This window comes from Cimex lectularius, unplaced genomic scaffold, assembly GCF_000648675.2.
Source record: "Cimex lectularius strain Harlan isolate CLEC.00 unplaced genomic scaffold, Clec_2.1 scaffold99, whole genome shotgun sequence".
Taxonomy (NCBI): Eukaryota; Metazoa; Arthropoda; class Insecta; order Hemiptera; family Cimicidae; genus Cimex; species Cimex lectularius.
In genome coordinates this window covers 752872-763982 of record NW_019392713.1, presented here as the reverse complement: position 1 = coordinate 763982, position 11111 = coordinate 752872, and the positions used below count along the sequence as shown (strand labels likewise).

Sequence of the window (11111 nt, the reverse complement as noted above, 5' to 3'; positions counted from 1 at the left end):
ATTTCTTTTTAGCACCTCTAGAGACACCCCTAAATATAAATTTTTGTTTGAATTTAAATTTATCGATTTTTTGACACTTAACGTTTTTCCAATTTTTGAGAAGTAAAATTAGCTTTGCAACTTAGAACTTTTTTAAATCCATAAAGGCACCCCCCCTGTGGGACGACCTATATGAGATTCTTTAATAGCACTTATCCATTTTAATTTAAACCCTCCAAAAAATACATTCAAAGAATCAAAACTCTTCAGTAACAAATGTCTCTATTAAAACAAAAATATCAACATCATTTATGAAATTAAGGAAATGCTTATCTTTTACTTCGGATTTTAAGCCATTGACATTATACGATAGAACATTTAAGTTATTTAAACAGATCTTAAGTTATTTACAACAGACCTATTTTTATCAAACAAAACCTCACGGCAGACGGGAATTTTTCATAAATTTGTCTTAACAAATTTTCCAAGAGATAAGTTTTGAAGAAAAATCGAAAAATCATAGTCACACAATTCGTTCAGTTTTTTGACAGTCCCTAACCATCCCACAAGGCCTGAGGTAAGACGCAGTATTTCCCGCTGAGTCGAACTATAGAGCTGGCTTATGACCCCCGCTGTATCCAATGTAAAGCATACTTACCTGGCATCGGGGTTACCGTGATCACTAAGGCGGTTCCCCCAGGGCGAGGCCTTCCACTGCACTACGGCTTGGCTGACCTCTGCGAATATCCCAAATGCGGATATCTCGGGCGCAACTTAATTTTTGGTAGTCGGGACTGCGTACGCGCTCTCCCGGTCTAATTCATGATGATTAATATCGTTAAAAATCTCTTGTCCCAATTTATCTTCTAAGAACTTTTCACAACGAACTCGAAAAAAGTTGTTTGCTTTACCAATGAATATCCTAGTTTTTATTAGAATCTATTAAAACACTGTTGAGAACAAAAGAACTTTATTGCGAGAGTACATGTACAAGACTAGACTAGAACCGACGGTCGCGCCGCCTATCGATACATACAACAGACTAATCGATTAATGAGTGTTCGGCGGCTCCTTCAGCACTCCCCCTCGAAGATACATCCATGCCCATCCTTGCTATGCACGTGTTGTGCTTGTGCCTGGTGAGTGGCTTCGTTAAGACGTCCGCCGGCATCTCTTGAGTTGATAGGTATTTCAATTATGGCTTTTCTCCAGAGTGAGTTGTTAAGAGCCTCGTTGATAGAGGGTCCAACGAAGTTCGCACTATCTTCAGTCGGTATGTCGTTTTTTGTTGTTTCTTCTTCCGTGGTATTCCTCGACTGATTGTCCTCGAAGTGCTTGTAGATCTTTTTGGGTCTTCCTCTCTTTCCTGTCCGTTGTATGCAGGGTCTTCCGCGCCCTTTCCTCTGTGCTTGTTCTTCTTTTCTTCGTTCTTCTCCGATTCTTCACTTCCATCTTATCTTCTTCTTCACCTTCTTGGACTTCTTCACTTTCCTCTTCATCTCCTTCTTCACCTTCTTGAAGTTCGGTTTCTTCAGTCAGTTGCTGATCTTGAGTGGCCGGACGATTTCCTTTAATTTTAACTTCAATATTTCTGTTGAAATCCTCGTCCTTTTTGAGATCTTGGGTTGACTTATCTTCTTTCTCTGTATTTTTTCTTTCAACGGATTTAATGTCTCTCGAGATTTTTACTATTCTCTGTTTAGGTAGCCAAACGCGATATGCCTTTGATTCGTCCGAGTATCCTACAAAAATACATTCTTCGGCTTTCATGTCGAGTTTGTTCCTTGGCCCGTTTTTTAAGATGTAAGCCTTGCTACCAAACTTTCTGGAGTATTTTGCCGAGGTGTGTTTGCCAGTCCATTTCGTGTAAGGAGTTCTTCTGTCGGGCCCGTTCGGACAACGATTCCTAATGTGGCATGCAGTATTTACTGCTTCAGCCCAGAAAGAATGATTTAGATTATATTCATTCAATAGGCACCTGGCCATTTCCATTATCGTACGGTTGTGACGTTCGGCAACTCCATTTTGTTGCGGACAGTAAGGTGCAGTGAGTCTTCTGGTTATCCCTTCCATTTGTAGGTACGTTTCCTTTTAGCACCTCTAGAGACACCCCTAAATATAAATTTTTGTTTGAATTTAAATTTATCGATTTTTTGACACTTAACGTTTTTCCAATTTTTGAGAAGTCTTTAACGGAATATCTGATTGAAACGTTTACAATTCAAAAAAGGACTAATAGGATTTTAACGCCAGACTATTTGAATGAAGAAGGTCGAATTTTTTTACGAACTTATGAATTATATATAATAAATAAAATATAAAATTATTAGAAAATATAGAAAATAACAAAATTATTTGTAAGGAATTAACGACTTTCTTATGGAAATAATAGTCCGAATTTAATGTTTGATGCAGTTATAAAATGAACTTGGCAATTTCTTTACAACATATTAAATATTTAACATTTAAAACACATTAAACATGCTAGACATATGATCATCAAAAAATCCTGTTGGTGAACCTTTATTTACCTAAACTTTTCAATTATTAATTTTTTTTCGTCTTTGTTATAAAGGCACACCGTCAAACGTATCAACAGATCTATCACTGTTCAGAAGGCCGGAGGTAAGAAGCGGTATTTCCTCGCTGGCTGAGTCCTCTTGTTGAATCCCAAACGGAGTGTGGCTGCTTCTCTCCCGGTCCTTGGTCTTGTCTGCTTGGAGTGAGTGTTGTATCTTGACTCACTGGGGTGAGGTCTTGTATCTTGACTGACTTTTGATTTTCCAGTCATCCCTTTTATACCGGGTCTCTCCCGGAGTAGGGTTGGAAAGGAAACTCAAAAGTCGGGGGAGTTCTCACGCCGCGGCTGAGCCGGCAAAGACGGCGGTCTAGCACAGGGTTGACGTATTCCCAATTTACGATGTCCCCCGTTCTTACCTAAATGTCTACCTGGGTAACCATTTCCAAGCTACATTTGCCAGATGTGTCACGTCGTTCCCGTCTGGGCGGTTGCCCCTTCAAAGCACAGCCCCTGTCCCTTTTCCTCGTTTACCTATTTTGTTCTTATTTTACAATTTAACTTATCGCTAAGACGGGGGCCGGCTTACACCATAAATATAAATTTTTGTTTGAATTTAAAGTTATCGATTTTTTAACCGCTAAAATGTTTCCGATTTTTGAGAAATCGTTATCGGAATATCTACTTGAAACGGATTTCATCCGAATTCAAAAACTGCTAACACGATTTTAATGTCAACCAGACCAGGAGCAGTCAAGAATAAGGTATTTTAGAAAAACACCCTTTTAATTTTTTGCCGACGTTTCGACCTTTATTCGGGTCATCTTCAGGGCATAAAATGTGGTGTTATTCCTGTAGTGCTATATTCGTGTTGTGTGAAAGTGTTGAGAGATTAATGAATATATGTATTAAAATCACTTGTTCCAATTATCCACTTGTCTTTGCCTTTCATTGTCATTATGACTTATTGGAATTTATTGTTGTAGACGAGAAGAAGAAAAGAAGTTGTTTACTTTAGAGACGATTAAATAAGAGAAAGAACAGTAAAGAACATGATAAAAGAAAGATGGCAGCGTCAGTGGGCCAGGTCGTCCGAGAGGCTTTTGCGCGTCAAGAGCACGATTCGTAGATGGCCCCCCCCCCCGAGAACCTGTGCCGGAAACAAGAGATCGTCCTTATGCGATTAAGAATAGGCACTACGCGGTTGACACACGGGCAGATGCCCCTTATCCAGAGAAAGGTTGCTCGATGTGTCCTACATACTGGAAACATGTCATGCCTTGGATCCTACAGGGAGCGTGTAGACATGCCATCCAATCTGGAAATGGTACTAGCGGGTTTCTGGGTCCCCTGTTCCGCTTTTTAGGGGAAATTGTTTTTGTTTTTTTTATTGTATATAATATGTCTTACGTGTTGTGTGTCTATGTTTTGTCTGACTATACCGTGCATGTATTTATTAGCGTGAATGGCGAGGGTGAAATATAACGTCATCATCGCCCCGCGAACTTTGAGAGCGTATGAGTGTGTGTTCGGGGTCGATGGCGGAATATTTATAAAAGTACTCCATCGACCCCAATCTAGATTAGTTTGAGTATAGGTCGGTGGAGGACTATCAAGTACTCCACCGACCAAACGGAATGAGTGTACTGTATGGATATATTTATTTGCATGAATGTAGTGTTTGAAAGGGTAAATAGAATATAGACTTAGTTGGGGGCTGAAACGACCTAGATGTCGGAAGACCTAGTAAAAAAAAAAGATTATTCCCCATTTTTATTAGAAACTAATGTAGCCTAGATAAAGATTTTACAGTAAAGTTGAGATACTGCCTTAAACTTCTAAATCTTTCATCATATCGGCTAACAAGAATATTTGCAAATAAAGTAACAATTAGGAGAACTTCATGTTTCAAAAAATCAGTCTTGCAGTTAAGTATTCGTACGTGACTAGTACTATTTTTGAGTAGTCCGTCTTTAAATCTGAAATATGAAATATATATTAATGATGATGATGTTAAGGGTAGAATTATAGACAAATCAATTACTTTTTCATATCAACCAAGACCTTAGATCGAAAGTATAAGTGATTGAATTATAGGTAGATACGTAAACAATTTTTAGTATACAGGGTGAATTGCTACTCGTGCTACAAACTTCTCCAGTAGATTCTTCACCCTAAAATGAACAAAAAAGTTCATATTGTCCATGGTCCGATTCTCAACCATTTCAGAGTAATTTCGCTTTTTATCGATTTTGAAAGATATCACGTCCTGGCGTCGGAAAATCGTGATATCTTTTAATCTAAACATTTCTCTTAAAATCTATAAGCACCGTTGAAATCCCCGTTAATTTTTAGAGAGAATCAAAATCATAATTCCATTGAAATTTTTTAATTTAATTTAATGCCCATTTAGTATGTAATGCTTAAGAAGTTTACAAACAGCTAGAAGGTCAAGGAAGAAAGACCCAAACGTTTTGCCACCTTCATCTTCTTATTGAAAAATTAACGGGGATTTCAACGGTGCTTATAGATTTTAAGAGAAATGTTTAGATTAAAAGATATCACGATTTTCCGACGCCAGGACGTGATATCTTTCAAAATCGATAAAAAGCGAAATTACTCTGAAATGGTTGAGAATCGGACCATGGTCAATATGAACTTTTTTGTTCATTTTAGGGTCAAGAATCTACTGGTGAAGTTTGTAGCACGAGTAGCAAGTCACTCTCAAACATTAGCAATCCTTGAACCACCATTTTTTCTCTTTTTGTCATCAACATCTTGGTCTCACAACCACTAAATAAGAAAATGACGAGTGCGTTGGAAGCGTTATTAAATCAGGTAGTTTTCCTCAAATTTGCTGCCTTCTGAGACTAAAATTAGAAACTCTGGATTACTTTATACACTTTCCGATTTACACAATTTTCCACTCTTTTTGTAGTTCTGGCTGAAATAAAACACAAAAAATTAGCCCAAACATTTTGCCACCGTCATCTTCTTATTGAAAAATTAACGGGAATTTCAACGGTGCTATTAGATTTTCAGAGAAATGTTTAGATTAAAAGATATCACGATTTTCCGACGCCAGGACGTGATATCTTTCAAAATCGATAAAAAGCGAAATTACTCTGAAATGGTTGAGAATCGGACCATGGACAATATGAACTTTTTTGTTCATTTTAGGGTGAAGAATCTACTGGAGAAGTTTGTAGCACGAGTAGCAATTCACCCTGTATATAAACAAAATTATAAACAAAAAAGTAAAGAAATATTTATTTTTTTACATTACCTACATTTTGTTTTAACCCCCTCAAGAAAACAAAACATAAAAAAAATTGACACAGATATTTCCTAATCTGAATTATATACTTTTTTTGTACGCCTTATTCATGACAAACAACGTAAGTCTGATAACGCTGTTGTGGTCGCGAGGACCTTGAAACTCTTCTCAAAACATTTACGAAAGAAAAAATCGTTTTGTCAATAATACGGTTTTACGTACAGTTGAATGTACATAAGAAAATTATGCGTCTTTTGCGGTAGCTTAGATGACGTTATTCTCTTTTGTTTTTCCTTTTTGGCCCGTAACATGATACAAATAAAAAACGGCAGCTTGTTGAAATAGTACCCTACCTAAAAAGATGAAATGCCACCAAAATATGAAGGAATTTTTTGTATAAAATAAACTGAAATAATTGTATCTAATTAAATTCACTAGTTTTCATGGTCCGCTTGACAATTAATATCTTTCAATTAATTAAGGTTTTTAGTTGAGATAAAAAAGTCAGTGTCACGAGCGGGATTCGAACCCACGACCTTCGGCTAAATACGCCGCTACTCTACCACTTGAGCTATCGTGACTTCGATCCACTCGGACACTAACTTCCCATCTCAACCCCACCTTTTGAAGTCCGAGTGGATCGAAGTCACGATAGCTCANTGACCAATTAATATCTTTCAATTAATTAAGGTTTTTAGTTGAGATAAAAAAGTCAGTGTCACGAGCGGGATTCGAACCCACGACCTTCGGCTAAATACGCCGCTACTCTACCACTTGAGCTATCGTGACTTCGATCCACTCGGACACTAACTTCTCATCTCAACCCAACCTTTAGAATTTTCCATTTTTTTTTATCTCAACCAATACCTTACATAAAGATTAACTAATTGAAAGATGTTTTTTAGTCGATCGGACCACGAAATCTAATGAATTTAATAAGTTAAATGAAGTAAACTTCTCTAAAGCTCTCCGTGGCCATTTCATTTGTCGCCGAGAATCAAATGGATTAAACGACATTTGAAAAATGGCAAAAAGGAGGGAAAATTCAAAAGGTGGGGTTGAGATGGGAAGTTAGTGCCCGAATGGATCGAAGTCACGGTAGCTCAAGTGGTAGAGTATCGGCGTATTTACCTGAAGGTCGTGGGTTCGAATCCCGCTCGTGAAACTGACTTTTCTATCTCAACTAACAACCTTCTTAATTAATTGAATTGTATCTAATGTAGGGCAAACTAAAAACTTAATCGCCTAAAGCGTCAAAAGCGTAATAAGATAAATTGTTACAAAAATGACGATGATAAGACTTTTTTATAGCCATAAACCATAAAATAAGGTCAGTTTGTAATAAGCCCTAGTACTTCTTGAAATAAATTTAAATTGTTGCATGCTATCGCAATGTTTTATCTGTAATTTGTAGACCCCCCGGGTGTATCTTTATCGTTGACCTGTCGAGAGAGAACCCCGAGCCAATCTTTACGAACGTTAATCTCATAGGAAGTTGCGATACTGGGATCAAAATGTCAATGAAATCACGTGTCTGGCGGTATCAACTTTGATCGGTCCGCAAGCAAATAATTTATCTGCCAAACCCCCAGGATAAACTGTTTATTAAATTAAAAAGTTTAAACTGGGTTAAAGGGTTTTTATTGCGATGTGTTATTATGGTAATAAATAAGTAAATATCAAATGACCGTTTTCCCCCGATGAAATAATTTATTGTAAATAATATTTTACACTTTAGTTTTGCTTGAAATGTAAATATGCTTTACTTCTTATCCATGTCCTTCTATCCTGACTTCCTTCCCCACTCCTTTAAAATCCAACGTACATAAACATAGAACATCATATCTCACTGGCACTCTCAACACGACACAAAAATAAAACAATTACGCAGAAAACAAACACTTTGAGGGAGTACAAATACTTTGACTGAATATCAAAAATTTTTTTTTCATTGTATAAATTCATTTTTTCCACATCCTACATGTACGTGTTAAATTTAAACAATGTTTCTAAATCCCAGGCCCTGAAGATGATGTCAGTAAAGATCGAAACGTCGGCACGATAAAGAATATGTTTTTCGAAAAACTACATCACACCAGACCGCATCTCACGATCTTCGAATAGTAAAAATAGTTCTTTACTTTTTTCATTTTACATTTTATTTGTTCAAGATAAATGTTTAAAGATAATTTAAGATTTTTTCACATATTCTGCTACACATCATATATAGCATTTTTCAGTCAAATAAAACTTTTTTCAACCAAATGAAACTTTTTTCAATCGAATGAAACCTTTTTTCAATCAAATGAGACCTTTTTCAATCAAATGAAACCTTTTTTTTCAATCAAATGAAACCATTTTTCAAGGAAATGAAACCATTTTTCAAGGAAATGAAACAATTTTTCAAGCAAATGAAACCTAAAACCTAATGATAATTATGTAGAGGAATAAATAAATGACATTATAGTACTAACAATAATTTTTATGATGATTGAATATTAATATTACAATAATTGAATCGTAAGGCTTAGGTACGAGAACGTTTCTTGTAAAGATCCGTATTCATCAAACTTTTCTATAGCATTTTTCAGTCAAATGAAATTTTTTTTTTCAATCAAATGAAACCTTTTTCCAAGAAATGAAACCTTTTTTCAACCAAATGAAACTTTTTTTTTCTTTTCTTCAATCAAATGAAACCTTTTTCCACACAAATGAAACCTTTTTTCAAGCAAATGAAACCTTACTTCAAGAAAATGAAATCCTATATTAGGGTATTTCATAAAAAGGCATAAGTAATTCAAATGTTAGTAATTTATGCATACATTTTTATTGCCTGAAAAATGTATTTAAAGTTTTGTAATTCCAATTCAACAAATTCAATATACGAAGATTATAAATATACAATGTATATATATTATGTAATGTGTATATATTATATACATTATATATTTATAATCTTCCTATATTGAATTTGTTGAATTGGAATTACAAAACTTTAAATACATTTTTCATCTTATATTATATGTTATATATAATGTATATATCTATGTATACATTATACTTATGTATATATATATTAATGCAGAGGTCTTCCTGCGGCAGCTACCGGTAGATTTAACATTATGTCTAAAACGTAATTGGTACAGTCAGTACTTGTAATTGTGTTTACACTGCAGTTGATGATCTCTGGAAGATCATTGTTGATGTTGGTAGAATCGCTTAACATTCTTGTCGCACTTGCTTTTATTTTTGAAAAGACGTGTTCAGCTGGGTTCATCATCGGTGAGTTATTAATAATAAATAACAAATTTTACGAAATGAAAGGGTTACCAATGGGGTCTCCATTATCCCCACTTTGTGCTGAAATATTCATGGATAATTTCGAAAAAAATCTTTTCAATTCAAAGATGTTCATTTCAATTCAAATTAATTAAATATGTTCATTTCTGGAAACGCTATGTAGACGATATTTTATGCATATGGTCGGGAACATTAGAGGCTCTCAAAGAATTCCTACAACTAATTAATTCTCTACACCGTAATATAAATTTTACATTGGAAATTGACAAAGATGGCTGTTTGAACTTTTTAGACCTAAAAGTGTCCATAATAAACAACCGAATAGAAATAGACGTATATAGAAAACCCACAACTACAGACACTATGATACGAGCGGATTCTTCCCACCCATGGTCCCAAAAGGCTGCTGGTTTCATTTGGCTCATAGACCGGATGTTAAAACTTCCGCTAACACCTGATAACTATAAAAAAGAATTAAAACCTATTAAAACCTTAGCAAAAAACAACGGGTATCAGGAAATATTTATTGAGGTTGCTAGTTAAAAGAATAAAAAAATTAACTTTAAACGAATCAACAATAGGACTCAGTCACCCCACCACAAATGAATCAGTAGGTTTTCGTTGTTTGCCATACATTGGTGAATTATCGGAAAAAGTTAGTAAAATTTTTAAACAAGAAGGTTTTAGAATAGCTTATAGAAGTACGGGGTTAGGAATTATATGGGCATTTAAAAAAGCACGGACTAGCGTTCCCAACAAATATAGCAACTATATTGAGCGACACTAAAAATATTCCAGTATTTGACAGTTTAATGATCTTTGTAAAAAAGAATGACATCAAAATATAAAAGATAACAACATGTAGTGAAAGAAACATAGTAAATTCTATAGACTGCGGCGACGCCGAAGGAAAACGCATGGCCGATGCATTGATGCAAAGCCAAGGAAAAACAAAAACAAAAACATCCTATCAAAACCTAAACACAAGGTAGACAACTTGGCAAAAGCGGGGCTTACCAACTCAATTGTAATGATTATAATATTAAATATATAGGTCAAAGCGGTAGAGAAATAAAAACGAGAGTAAAATAACACTTGCCTAAATCGAGCAAATTTTCGGAATTTAAGGACCATCCCTCCCGGGCAAGAGGTTAAACTGCGTCCAATACCCCTCCTGTACCTGGTGGCCTTCCGTAACACTTTATCCCCTTACTAACCTCATTACCTAACCTTCCATTCCTATAATAACCCCTTCCCCAACACTAACCTCCTCCCTGTTCCTTCTCCCGGCGTCCCAGGCTTTAAGGAGGGGGAGGTGTGCCGGTTCACCTATAGTGGCAGCCCCACTAATCGGCTAGGGCCAGGGTGGGTAGCTTCCCCCTGGCCTAAAACAAACAAGCTCCGAAAAATACAAAAAAAAACGCCGTATATCCGGAAGGCGAAATGCCGGTGACGTCGGGGGCACAGGCCACCCTCGGCGTTATTCACTCGGGCCCCGTTGGAGTTGGTGGAGAGAGCAGCGCCACCCAACGTATGGATACTGCTAGGAACGGAAAAGGTAACACCGAATTAGTGAGGACACTGCAGCCATTTGAGCCGGAGTCCAAAAAAAGGAAAAGAATTAGAAAAGAAAAGAGCGGAAGTGATAGTGAAGACCAGATGACAAAGAATTTCACAAGATACTGGATCATGGAAAAAAAAGAGGGGGATTTTAAAGATGACTCCCCCATCCAGATCTGCCGTGTAGTCAACCAACAAATGGGAAAAGTTAAAAATCTAAAGAAATTGTCATCAGGAATCCTGAGTATAGAGGTTACTGACTCTCTGCAGGCCAAAATGGTCATGGAGACTAAACACCTCGGCGCAACCCCTGTTAAAACCTCCCCCCACAGAAAGCTGAATTCCTCCCAGGGCGTAATCTCAGCACGAGATTTACTAATATGCTCTGAGGAGGAAATCAAAGAAGAACTGTCAAGCCAGGGGGTGATTGAAGTAAAAAGAATAAAACGAAAAACGGACAGGGGTCTCATAAATACA

General features: G+C 36.4%; 1 non-coding gene across 1 annotated transcript; it reads left to right on the top strand.

The window, feature by feature from the left end:
- The first annotated feature begins 629 nt into the window (after positions 1–629).
- On the top strand, positions 630–793 carry LOC112126744. Its single transcript, XR_002910195.1, has one exon. It is a non-coding gene; the product is annotated as a U1 spliceosomal RNA (small nuclear RNA).
- The last annotated feature ends 10318 nt before the right edge of the window (positions 794–11111 follow it).